Source organism: Folsomia candida, unplaced genomic scaffold, assembly GCF_002217175.1.
Source record: "Folsomia candida strain VU population unplaced genomic scaffold, ASM221717v1 Fcan01_Sc008, whole genome shotgun sequence".
Classification (NCBI taxonomy): Eukaryota; Metazoa; Arthropoda; class Collembola; order Entomobryomorpha; family Isotomidae; genus Folsomia; species Folsomia candida.
Window position 1 is genome coordinate 4,396,969 of NW_019091200.1, and position 13,842 is coordinate 4,410,810.

The 13,842-nt window shown below is 34.0% G+C and overlaps 1 protein-coding gene across 1 annotated transcript in view; it reads right to left on the reverse strand.

The window, feature by feature from the left end:
* The window catches only part of LOC110853552 (protein artichoke), a 208,977-nt gene that overhangs the window by 109,167 nt on the left and 85,968 nt on the right, over nt 1–13,842 (reverse strand). Inside the window, exon 4 of the mRNA XM_035854233.1 lies at nt 8,009–8,126. The gene's annotated coding sequence lies outside the window, so the exon portion shown is untranslated. The remainder of the gene's footprint in view (nt 1–8,008; nt 8,127–13,842) is intronic.

The following is a 13,842-nucleotide window of genomic DNA, read 5'->3' on the forward strand; positions in this document are numbered from 1 at the left end:
GGATATTTCCAGTGTCGCAACTTTTAAAAAATTTGAAAACTTTGATGGTAAAAAAATCCTATTTTCCGATAAAAATGCTATTTTTTTAAAATAAAAAAGTCATGTGTGTTAGGTACCCGAATTTTTGACTTACTTCTTGTTAGAGACAAAACGTCTGTGTAATCATTATCTAGAAATTGAGCAGTATATGTAGTACCTCCATAGGTGACGATTTGTTTCCAAATTGTTTAGAGTGTAGAGTTGGTGATATTTTAATTTGTCGGCATTAAATAATATACATATTTAGTAATGAAATAGTACTGTAACCATTCAGTAACAAATGTCATTACGTTGTAAAGTGATACTTTGATACAAATGTGAAAGTTGATTTTACTTCTGTGCACCAAATTTATTACCATGTCTTCTAAAATTTAGTTTGAATTAGAATAAATTATTATTTTGTTGTATTTTGACACCATTTTGCAATTTTGAGAGATATGGTAATTTCTTGTGGTTTGAAAGATTAGTATCTTTTGTTAAATTGGACCATGCAAAAAAATAATAATTTTCACAAAAAAACTACTTTTCACAAAAAACAAGGTTTACAAAAATTCAGACAATTACATTCTCAATTTTGAACTGGTGAAAAACTCACTTCAAAACCTTTCTGATTCAGTGCGCAAACAATTTACAACTGGTTACACGCGACCAAATTGAAGTGTCATGTGTCTCTTTTTCGGTTTTATTCATATAACAAGGACACAATCTGAATGTGAAATTTGTCCGGGTTGACTTAAACGAAATCTCAGTTGGACAGAGGGGAAAACAAAACAAAGTTATGGAAAATGTGTAAAGTTTGTAATTTATTTGAGGCCGGGCAGAGGTCAAGGCGTCCCATCCTTACGCGGAACATATGAATGAGGTCACGCTGGTCACAGACTTTATGCACGATCGGTCCCTTGGAAAGGGAGGAAATCCCGGAAAGAAATTGAATTTAGGCATAAAATTCGTACAGATTTTTTCCATATGACGTGTAGGATCCCGTCGGGTGCGTGAGTGAGTAAACACTAAAAAATGAGGCGGTACATTTTTTGAAAATATTACCGGAATTTTTTGGGGAAAATAAAGCATAATCTATTCGTACAAGGTCATCTTTGCTAAGGATACTAAGTTGTTAATAAACTTGACAAAAATTTCGACCAAATTTGGTAAGGATAACAATTGCGGAATTGTTGATAATACGGAAAATTAGTGATAAAAAAATTAATTGAGAGAAACCACGACATCTAAATTGAATAATTAAAATACTAATATTGTTTTAAATTTCTACACGACATTAAAATATTACATAAATCGGGAAGTCACAAATTTGGTCTAACCTAAGACAGACAGACAGACAAACACGACGATTACATAAGCCCTGACTTGTGGTAACAAAAAAACTGGTAAAAAATTTCTAAGCGTGCCACCCACTCCTTTCTTTCTGTATATGAAAACAGTTTCCATCTTTGTAAAGAAATTCTTCTCCAACTGCTCGTTTCCTTTCTCTCTTCAACTTCCTGTTTCTACATTCACGTCGAACGAGCCACTCACTCAGCAGGGTCACCGAAATGCAACGAGGCATCCAAATTTTGCCACACTCGCACAATTCACTCACTTTGTATGCAAAAAGTTCTCAAGCCCTCGCAGTTGTTTCATGGCTACTGTTTTCTCAACGAGGCGGAGACTGGACATTTGAATGACGGAAATGTCTATTGGTGACCAGAAATAGCTCTCCTCAACGGGGTGACGATTCAGTAAATTGTAAAAATGAAGTGTCCAGACTGCGATGAGAAAAGAGAAAATAATAAAAAGTACGACGTGGCAAAAACAAGGACAAGTTTTTTTTTAGTATGTCTGTGAAGATCATGTCCAAGTAACAATTTCACTCTGATTTTTGTAACATACAAACTCTATGAACTTACGGAAACAATTCGAAATCAACACTATCAAACTCGTTTTATTGTATCTTCAAACTCTTTACAAACTCATTAAATTTCAAAGTTGTAATATTTGTCGTCAATATTTTCCATGAAAGCATTAGGTGTCTAGAATTTGAGAAATTGAATAATTTGTAATTGTGGATCAGTTGGAACTCTTATAACAAATGGAGCAGTAGCTAACTCATCCTTCATCAGTAAAACTTTCAAGCATCAAAGTTACAAAGGTTAAAAAATTATCGAAACTTGCACAGATCAACGCAGTATATTAATTTTATTTACGTGCATATATGAGCTGGTACCATTTGGAAATCTGCTTACCATAATTTTCGATTTTCTGATCTAAACTAATAATTGTTTAAATTTCTATTTAATAAACAATTAGCTATTTGCAAAAATAAATAGTTGAGAAATTGTACCTATTTCTGAATAGGAAGGGAATATTTTGTATTGCCTCCTGTGCTTGTCCAAAGCTTGAAAACTTTTGAAGGAATAATTTAAAACGACATAAAATTTGAAATTTAAACATAGAGATGAAAAATATGATACACAATTTCGTAACGCAATTACGCAACGAAATATCTGTATTTTGCTCTCTTCAAAAACCGCTGTGATTGCGAAAAAGTGGAGAAAGTGGGTGCTGCTTTCTCCACTAAATCCACTCATCTATCGACACAAAGCGAATCTAATCTCTTCGCTCGCTCCTTTCTCTCTCGAGTGAGACAGCTTACATAGGCTTCTCTCCACTCTAAAAAATACGGGGGTAGAAATTATTAACGATTTGATAGGAATATTTTTTTGTCGGTTTAACTTTGACGCCGCAAAGTAATTTTTAAAGGTGAAATTTCGACTAGCTTAATTTATTTCAGGTCTTCTACTGTTGTTTCAAAAAAAATCAAATCTGCCTGAATCTTGTAACTCCTTGATTTTAATTTATCACAAACTGGTAACAAATTTGAATTTCGAGGCTACCTAGTTAAACACGACAACTGAGGTGTTACCCAAATATTAGTTAAATATTAAAGTTAAATATTATTAGGGCATGGTAATTAATCGCGAGTATGTTATCACCTCTAAATAACATGGTAAAAAATATACCGCATGGTGACCTGACCACACTCGCTGTAAATCTTTTACCGGTTTGCCATTACATTTTTGGAACAGTTTAGAATTTCTCAAATAAATGCAAATTATAAATTTAATTGAATTGTTACAAAGACTAACGCAGTGGATTTCATATATTTTTTTTTACCACCCGGTAAAACCTTGTTACCAGATTGCTTAGAGTGTTTCATTGTTGGTGATGTGCTTACGGAGAGAGTGACGAGGAAGATGGTAATTTATTCGCATCTATTTTTTCCTCGTGTTTGTTGGAGGCGTTGGGGAGACAATTTTAGAGATTTAAGAGCATATCAACCCCATCACGCACGTGGAGTGGAGAGTATCCAGTCAGCAACTTTAAACCTTTCTCTCCCATTTTGGCAAGGTCCTTAGCTGGATAGGGGATGGGCGCAAAGAATGTCACAGATTTTGGAATTGGCTATTTGCATGATACTGTAGCAAAATTTACTACATTGGTAATGATTTTGTACCTAACTAGGGCACTAATTGCTCACGAAATGTGTAACCTGGGTGGGACGAGAAATTGGTAGAAAATATTTTTCAATATATTGGCTCCTTTTGGTAGAGAATCGTTGCATAACTATAATAATGCGTAGAAACAATGACAATTTAAAACCTACTCGCCCATAAAGTATGCTATCAAACTGGGCACAATCATATTTATTATAACGTTTGTTATCGAATTGTTTACAGTGACGGGCATAAATTTGATGACAATCTTTCCGCAAGGCTCGTTAAGACCTTATGGAAAATCCAGCTTTCTCCGGAAAAAGTTCCTCAAGCGAAGCCTCTCAACCCAGTCGAAAGTATCAAGATTTACTTTCACCAAAGTTTTCACTGAATGAAGAATCTACTTTATAAATTACGTGCCATTCTTGGTTTGAGTATTTTTGGCCATGTGAAATTTAATAATCACGATGTGTAAAATAATAGGTGCGAGAATATGAATGTTTAGAAAAGTTGAGATGAAAATTCATTCACGATTTTTTTTCAATTCAAGTACGGTGGAAGTTCACTTACCCTTCTACTCAACTTCATCTGTTGTAATTTTAAATACGAATAAAATTTGAAAAACAAAATAAAAACGGTGTGAAAATAAGACAATAAAATTTGTTATGCAAATTATATTCCCAAATTTGCCATTGCTAACGAAAATAACGGATGTTTGCAAATTTCTCGCAAATTGAGCTCGACTAGAATTCAATAGACTTTTATTTCTTTAAGAAGCCCGAAAACTAAACCAAAAATCTTACTTTCAAAATTTGCGCAAGTAAGTATTTTTTTCGAAAATGCGAAATTGAAAGTGAGCCAAATTGCAAAGATGGAGATGGATGAATAATAATGATAATTCGAATATCTGTCTCTCTCCCGAGTTAGGGAGGAGAGGAAGTTGAAGTTTATTCCAGAATCTGCATCTCTCTCTTTGTGTCTCATTTATTAGATTGGAATGGAATTTTCGCTAAGTCTTGAAATCAAAGGATTGCACTACTTTGCTTGGTTTACTTCGGATGTGATTTGCCTCCTTCTGCTTTTATTAAAGAGTCCTTGACTTCAAAATGCTCGCAAAGTGGAACAGGGTTCCGAAAATGGGGATAGTTATAAGTTATACAAGAATATACATTTTTATGACCTATTTTTTTTACCGTCATGCGAAATTATTTTGAAAATTGATTCAAATTTGTTAAAAAATCCCAGAAATTCGTTGTAAATCGTTGAAATTTGTGTAAAACTAGGTTAAAAGTAATTTAAGATGTGATCAAAATTGCAGAAAAAATGGTTAACATTTTCAGAAAACGTTTACACAAATGGTCCCAAAATGCATATTTTCAAAACTCGAAGCCTACAAAATCCTTGATATTTATTTACTCGGAACCCTGGCCCTGTTCTCCTGGTTGTTAGAGTTGAGTGGCTTGTGCTGTGCTGCTGGCTGCCTCCGTCTTATCACTGTTTTCCTGAATTCTCTTTGTATTTGATCAACTAAAGAGCCAATTTACAATTCACTTTCATTTCCTTTCTCCAATCCAGCCAACAGCATTTCTCTTCTCCTCCGTTATATTCCCCAGAATGGAATGAGACTGAAAAGCAAGCCGAGTGGTTGCTGGTTGAAGAAATTGTAGCTCAAAAGCGGACCCAATCTGCAGAGTGAAAGAGATCATATCGCAAAATTATCGCTCAAAGAATGGGAACATTTCTCTCAAATTATTATTCCCACATATGAATACACTGATGACTGAAGAATGTGGGTACTAAATGTGAGCTTGATATTGGTTTGTTACCACAGGGTTTTACCAGCTTGGTAATATATTTTACCAGTCATTTATGCAATATTTGTCACCAGTTGGTTAAAATATGTTTGGTTTCATGTGAATGATTTGTTCAGATATGTTTACCCGATAGATTTTTTCTGTATGTCGGGTTTTGCAAACGGTCTCGTAACATTTGTGCCACTTGCTAACACCGATTGGTAACAAATTTAGATTTCCAAAAAATAAGTTCCAATTTGCTACTTTTATAAACCGGTAAAGATCCTTACTAACACTACACAATCTCGTGCCCATACCCGGTAACAAATTGTTACCCGGTTATTTAGAGTGTTTTGCATAATGCTGACTTGGAATTGGATTGGATCGAGTTAATCGGAACACATTTGGCATGACGGGATTCGAATTTGACCATGTTTTCGACTTGATTTCCATCGGATTACATTATTTGCGCCACATTCACCATCAAATAACAAACATAATACGTTCCAATCAACATTATTGGATTTGCATCATCGCGAAGTTTCCACTTTTAATCAAAAAATCAGTAAAATACTCTTCTATAGAAGAGTAATGGTGTATTTATTATGAACAATCCCATTTTTGCCTGGCTCTGTTATACATCTAATTTCGTTTAGAGAAGACCATTCCAAGCTTGCAAAAATTTACGGCGTCAGCCTTAGTCAAATCTGAGATAAAGTTCCGTTATCATTAAATTATAATGACAAATTAGTGTACCAAATTATCAACTTTGCATTTTTGTGAAATTGTACAAAAATACAATTTTCCATGCTGAGCAAGTTAAAAATTTGCAAATTATAACGATTTACCGACAACAATAACGCGACGTCCACTCGGATATTAAAATCGACATCAAAATAGCGACTGATTTGTTATTTTCGTTATAAAAAATAATTTCTAAATTCTGAAAGTCGCCATCACAATATAATGACAAATTGTCAAATTAGTAATATTTTTATGCCCCCTCTTATTTTTTAATTGCAAACACTATATTTTTAAACTCTGAATAAATCTTTAAATTGCAGAAAACAAGCGAATAATTGTCCTAAATCTGGACAAATTTTGTAAATCCATCAATAATTCAAAAGGAGCAAAGGAACATCTTGGTTTTATCAGTGCCCTCGTGCTTACTTTCAGCCAGGGATGGAATTCGGGTATTGGATTGGTTGGGTGAAAGTAAGTGAAAGCAAACAGAAAACTTTTTGCACATAAATTGCTCAACTGTATTTACATCGGAGTGAAAGTCCTAGAGTCAAAATCAACAATGGTCGACAGGGTTTTTCATAAAGTAGATTTTCCTAAGGGGAAATTTTACCAGGGTGAAAAGATAAGGTGGTCGAAATTATGTGATTAAAACCAGAGTTGGACAATTTTTCTAATCCGTCCGAACCGAATCCGAATATTTCGGGTGAAAAAAAATATCCAAACCGAACCTAATGATTCGGATTCGGTTCGGGTGAATACTTTATTCGAAAGTTGGATAACCGACTCAACTCACTCTTATTAAAACCAAACCATTTGTATATCCAGAATTCCGAAAGCTAAATTTTTAAAATTGTATAATTTAAAAAACTGAGTAAAGGTTACTGAAAAATGTTGTGGGCATTAAAATTAGAGCCATTTTTAATTACATTATGATTTTAGTGCAAACAAAAATTATCCGATGAACTTCAAAAAAGAAAAAAAAAAGAAAAATTTTGAGTTTTCAAAGGTACGTAAAATTTTCCCCCAATAATGGATTCACTGTTTGTCTGAGTGAAAGTTATATTTGCCTGAATTTTGTATTATTATGCAATGATTATGCCCCGTTTGAAATACATTTCATATGAATTTGAAATTCTTAAAAGTTGTGCTAAATAAAAGATCAAAACTTGACGAATGTTTTTAACCAGTACGCGAAACACTGTAATCTTCACATACTCGACGAGACGATGAATTTGCTGATATCGAAAACTTTTTTTACCATCTTTCTCCTCTTTGTTGGCACAAGAGAATGAAGTGAAGCAGCAAAAAGAGGACGGTTGAATGGATGGGTGCGTACTTGATATTTCCGGTTGTTCAACCTTACATCTTCTTCAAGAAGGGGGACTTTTTTTCATTAAATGGTAATCTGGCGAGGTGACCTCGGATAATGTCTTGTAAAGCTTGGGACACATTTTTAGGACACAAAATCAGGGTGACCATCAATTTTGAAGAGTTTTTTTAACCAGAAAAAGCAATTCCTTAAGGTGAAAGTAATACTTCCGTATTAATTTGGACACAAGTTGTGCTTATCAAAAATTAATTTGAACGCATATTGAGTTTCTTACTGATAAGGTACAAATTTAGAGCAGGCATTATAATTTTTTTGTGTAAAAATGCCATTAAAAATATGTGTGTACATATTTTAAGCAATTTCAATCCGAAGATTATAGATAGACATGCTTTAAATGTAGCCACAAAGATTTAATAAATTATAAATATGAACAATTATCAAAGTTTGCGAGTTTTTCAAACCGTTCAAACTTTTTATACAGATTATATTAATAAAACATAACACAGGTCACTATATCGCCAACTACTAATGCGAGGAAATAAGTTTTTTCATCTCACTGCATAAAATTAATTATCAACAGGAAATCCTATTCAAAATATTGTGTTACTAACCGTTTAAGTAGATTTTAGTTTAGTTGTGGATCCACTATTGTCTCTTCTGGGGGGATATAATTTCGCAATTTTTTCTCAGTTTGTTCTCGATGGGAGTTTTTATTCTCCCGGAATTAATCTGCAAGTAAAGAAAAGCATATTTCAGAGAGAGCGGAACACAACAATCATCCCGCATTGGGAAACATTACAAATAACGTTTCTACAAGAAAGCATGACACAATGAGGTTTCGAAAACCTTGTTCCTAAATATTTTAATTCCTTTAGACAAAAATGGAAATTGGGACTGTTGTGCACGTCCCCTTCTAATACTACCGCATTTACACATCACTTTTGTCTCTAATTTACTTTAAAGACAACGCTGTACAAAAGGCGTTAGGACATGGTTTTGACGAATTTGCGGGTGAATATCTCTGGCGGAGAGTTGAATTTTGAACTAATTTTTGGTCAGTTGCAAGATAATACTCTCAAAAAGATATATTTAAAATTTTAGGCCGATAGCTTTATAAATGCCCCCTCCAGTGCCCCCAGAGTTGGAAGGAGCCAAAAAAACACTTTCCAAACTGAATTACTCATATAGCATGATAACCTAAGAGGTCAGAGGTGAATGATTGTTAATATTACAACCCTAGATAATTATTTTATGTAATACTAAAAGAATCTGCAACGAATCACTTAACTTTGGCCCTCTATCATCGCTAATAGTTTGCCCAACAAGTGATAAATAAAACCGTGCACGGGAAAATTGACCTGCTGACCTTGAAACGGGACCCAGCGGGTCAAATGAAGATTGATCGTAAAGCTGAAGGTGTCCCAAACAATATTTAAAAAAACAATCAGGATTTTGGGTAAACAGTTTTGTTGAAGGACCCGAGGTAATCAGCTGTCGCGGAATCCTAAAAAACTTGGCAACTTATTGGGAAAATGAATGGTCAAATTTTTTTGAAAATAAATTTTAATAACTTTTTTGTGTCCCCTGCCGCAGAACTATTTTACCTACAAGGTACAAGTAACAAAATAACAAAATTATTGCGTTTTGGTTAGTTAAATTATTTCTGAAGTTCGACCTCGATAACGACGGGAACTTTTCCAAAAATTTTATGGAGGTTGATGAAAACTGATTTCGTGGGGTGTAACCACTTATCAGATTTTTATCAAAAGTACTTACAGTGCAATATACTGTGTGTGCCTTGAATAAAAACAACATTTGAGATTTTTAGCATCACAGTCCTAAAATGTGGGGGCCTTAAAAGTCGAGGAGTTGCGTTCACGAGAGCATTCCATTAGGACAAGTATGAAGTTAGACTACAAAAGGGACTTAAAAGATAAGCATGATACAAAAGTGGTTTTATATAGTGAAAAGCATGCTAAGTCCCTTGATAATAGTCACAAAGACGATTTTTGCACCAGGACCTCAGAAAAAAATATTTTGTTCAACGCCATTTTAGAAGAACACTGGTTTGGAAAACTAAAAAAGGACACCTCCCCAGATTTGACCTTGCCTCATTTCACAGAGTACACAAAATCGGAAGCCAGATATGCTTACCTATAGTTTGAGACATGGGCTTTCACATAAAAAATGTTAGAAATCTCTACAACTAAAAACCATCCCGCAATTAAGGTATGCATTCGTCAAAACCATGTCCTAACGCCTTTTGTAGGCCAAGTTGTACGAGAACAGGACAAGTTTTATTTTAAAATCTACTTAGCAAGACGAACTGTACAATTATGCAAGTTTTTGTCCCTCTCAAGAAAGCAGAGTGAGTTGAAATAACACCCAAAATTTAAACCAAGGCTGAGAAATGGAGTGTTTTATTTACTCCTCAAAATTGAAAACAAAGAATGCATTATTCTTGAAAAGTAAAGTTTTGGGTTGTTTTGAAGTTGGTGAAATACGTACGAGTCGATCAGACCAGTGACGAGCCACAACATTGGACATTAGGGGTTTACAATGCGAAGACTTATAAGTGTACCGACCACTTATAAGTCGTTTCCACTTTTAAGCGACACTGCGCGAGCATGCGCAGTAGCTAGTATTTCACTTATAAGTGATCGGAAAATAAGTCTCCTGGATTGACTTTTTTCTGGAATTAGACACTTATTTCGCTTGTTTTGAGCATCAGCTGCCGTTGAAATTTCACTCACTCAAATTTGCTGCAGGGGACTTGCTGCTCAATAAATTATTTTTCAATCGAGTTTTAGTAGGTATTCAAGTTATTTAAAATAGTGTATAATTGAAATTGGTTTAATTACGATAGTGCAGTGAAATATTTAAAACCGGGATTTCAAATGAGAGTGAAGATTAAATTTTCAACCATTCCACGTCATAAATATCATGTAATTGATATGTTAGGCAAGAATTCAAAGGTTGTACCTAGTGTTGAAATTTTAGGTATTTTTAAAGCTACTACTGTTTGTTTTTGCAATGATTTTGACGTTTAATGCAATTCGATCGCCTGAATTGCATACAACATAAAATTTAAACAAAAAGTGGAGCATTCAAAGAGCACTCACTTATAATTGATTTATAGAAATCACTTATAATTTGCGGGGAAACAGAAATAAGTCGATTGTAAACCCCTATTGTTTTCCCACATGGAAAACTTTTCAGAAACATTTGTTCCCAATCTTGTGGGCCTGTCTATTAAATGGGATCGTCATCTTCACAAAAGTTTGGTAGTACGGGCAGACATTTGTGTAAGTAGATATTTTTGTCCATTATTGTGTAACGGAGTTTGAAATGAAATGGACGTGGGTGGATCATGACAAACTTTTGCAAGATGTTGTTACCGGTTTGGTAAAATTATAATAATTCATTATATAAGACGGGGTAAAGATGTTTTTACAAAAAGTTGCTTTTTGACCAATTTCTGCGCACAAAACATGACGATGTATTTTTTACCAATATTCGGTTAGCAATGTTTGTTTACCAAAACAGGTTTATTGTAAAAAAAATGCTCAAATGGGAAGTGGTTTGTCAATATTTTTTGTAATTTTTGAAATTTTCGAAATTTTAAAAAATTGTAACCGCACCAGTATTACCAGAAAATCTCATTCATTACTACGGTTTAAGTTAAACCGTTTAACTTGTGATGAAAGTATTTATTCTGTTCAACTCATTGCGTAATTCGGTATCCATTTTTTGATGAGATTTGTAACGGAGTAAAATAAATGATGCAAAGAAATCAGGGCACGGTTCAGACTTAATATTTTTGACCCTTCGAAGTCACGGCCACCCACGCGCGACGAAACTTGGAACATCACGAGGAGAAAACGAATTTGAAACCAAACTAGTTTTTCAGAAGTCGTATTGATGGAATAATGCCACAACAGGGTTGCAAAGCGAAGAATCCGTAAAACTTTTTCGATTGGCTTGACTTGATGAATTTTGAAGCCGATTTTTTTATTTACCTTGCAGTTGCTGTTGTTTAAAATTCATTTTAGATTAATTTTTGAATTAGCTGTTTTTGGTGGTATTAATAGCTGTAGAAATTTTTACCATTTTTTTAGTAATTTCTGTGCATTGGTTTTAATTAAAATTTGATTATAATATTTTAGCTAAAGTTTGTGCGCACGAAGGTAAGATAAACTTTATAAAATTAGTTGATCAATAATATTATTAATTTATTACAATGACACAACCACTCAGATGGGATTATATTTCAACGATTAAAATAAATTTTATCGTCTTATATTTTGTGAATATTGCGGCAATTCACGCATTCCTTGGTACCTTGTAAAATCGGTAAGTTTTGTAAAATAATTTTACAAAGTTACACATATATAATAAAAAGACGCCCTTGATGTGCGTAAATTCAGAAAATTTGTTAACTATTTTTTCGTTAGAATTATTTATATTTTTTAATTTAGGTGTTTTATTTGTATAGTCTTTATGCCTCCTTATTATCCAAAACCTTATATAATTTCCACAATTTGTGAAACCCTGTCACGCGTAGGCTACCCTTTTTCCCTGCGTAATAGAAACGGTGGCTTAGCTCTCGCAGTACGTGGTCCTTCATAATGATCTTAATTTCGTAAGATTTGTTTGTTTCTCAAGGGAATTCAATCACTTGAAAAAATAATCATCAACTTCCTGCTCCACTAGAAATGTGGACTTGTATTAAACATAAATATCGACAGTAACCCTTGACCTTCTTCTCACGAGCAGAAACGGCCGTGCTAACAGGATGTTCCGATTTTAGTGAGATTTTGATATTATAAGCATACCCCGGAAAAATATTTTTATACCCTACCCTACTCATGTTGAGCTCAACACGAGTAGGGTAGGATAAAAAAATATTTGTCCGGGGTATGATTATAAGATAGGGCCAGTTGAGACATCTAGTTTGTACGGTCTCCTCGTGAATGTTGATTTAAATAAGAAAAGTGAAACGTTAAAAGTAAATCTGTTAAGATAACATCACACCAAAAATAAATGTTAGATGATAAGTTTTAATCAATAAATAAGTAGGATTGATTGGTACGTATGTGTTTAATATTTATTTTAAAATGGGCCGTGCATAAAGAATGAGGGTTTGTCCTGGGGCAAAGGTCATGAGGTCATATTATCCTAGCAAAGTTAATTATAAAGTAGGACATATAAGAAACAAGTGCAAAGTAAAGTCTTCGAAAATTTCTTCGAAAATTTTGACATGATTTCTGCACGTTTGCTTGATAATAATTGGTTAAATGTTCCTTGTACATATTGCTAACATTATGGAAATCATGAGAAAATAAGATTAGGATTTGGTGTGTGATGTACTTATCCAAGTGTAAGTTATTGAAGAAATGTTTTTTTTTCTAAATTTTGCGAAAACAAGGTTGCGCAATTAAAATTCCAAAAGCACATATTTTTGTAATTTAGATTTGCAGTTAATAAACCAAGATATTATGTTTTCGTTTTAACCTACACAACCGTCCATTCCATCCACGGATTTACAAAGATTTCTAATTTCCCCTAGTTTCGGGCAAAGCAGATTTTGTTAAAATTTAAAACCAGCCAAAATGTGAAATCATATTTTGTACAATTTCTACTTTACACTGGTGCGGTTTTTTGGCGAATAACGAATCAATTGGAAGTAGAACCCTTTTCTGCAACTTTTTTTTGTTTATTTTTCGGTAAAAAGAGCCAAAACTTTTCGGTTTGGTTTTAAAGGAGATTTCGCTCTGGATCCAGTATCGTATCAGTTTATTGGCAGTACGGGTTAAATGTTGGGAACGAATTGGGAGACGAATTTGTAAAACCTTTCCCAACACGAATCTTCTCATGATCTTCTCATGCAATGATGAAATTTGGTGTTGGGGACGCGCATGAAGGAAATTCTGTTAACTTTCAAAATTTTCCGCAAATTTACGAATAGTTCCGAAAAAAATGAGATTCAAAATGTGCTGAAAATTGGCGTACTTTACTATTATATAAAAGTTTGTAAATTAATTTTGTAAACTTTATGAAGTTCCTGAGTTGCAAAAATTGGCTTGAAATAATAAAACTGGAGTGCAAAAAAGATCACACCCCTTTCTGCATAACCCCCTCAAAAAAGTTGTTACTGCCAAACCATCCTTCCGACCAAAGTGAAGCCAAGATCATTTGTAAAATGCTCAAAGATCTGAATTTTTTCCGAGACCGAAAACTAGACCAGACGTTCAATTGGATTTGTATTAAGCTCCGGTTGACTTATCCATGTCATTCGGGATAATAACACCCGTCGGGTTTTAAACAACCATTTGGAGTCAAATCGAATCCAGAAATGGATCGACGGCTACTCCCTCATTCGCTGACTTTTCCTCTTCGCGGATCAAAAATGTGCATGTGGTGAAGGGAGAAAGTTTTAAAATTG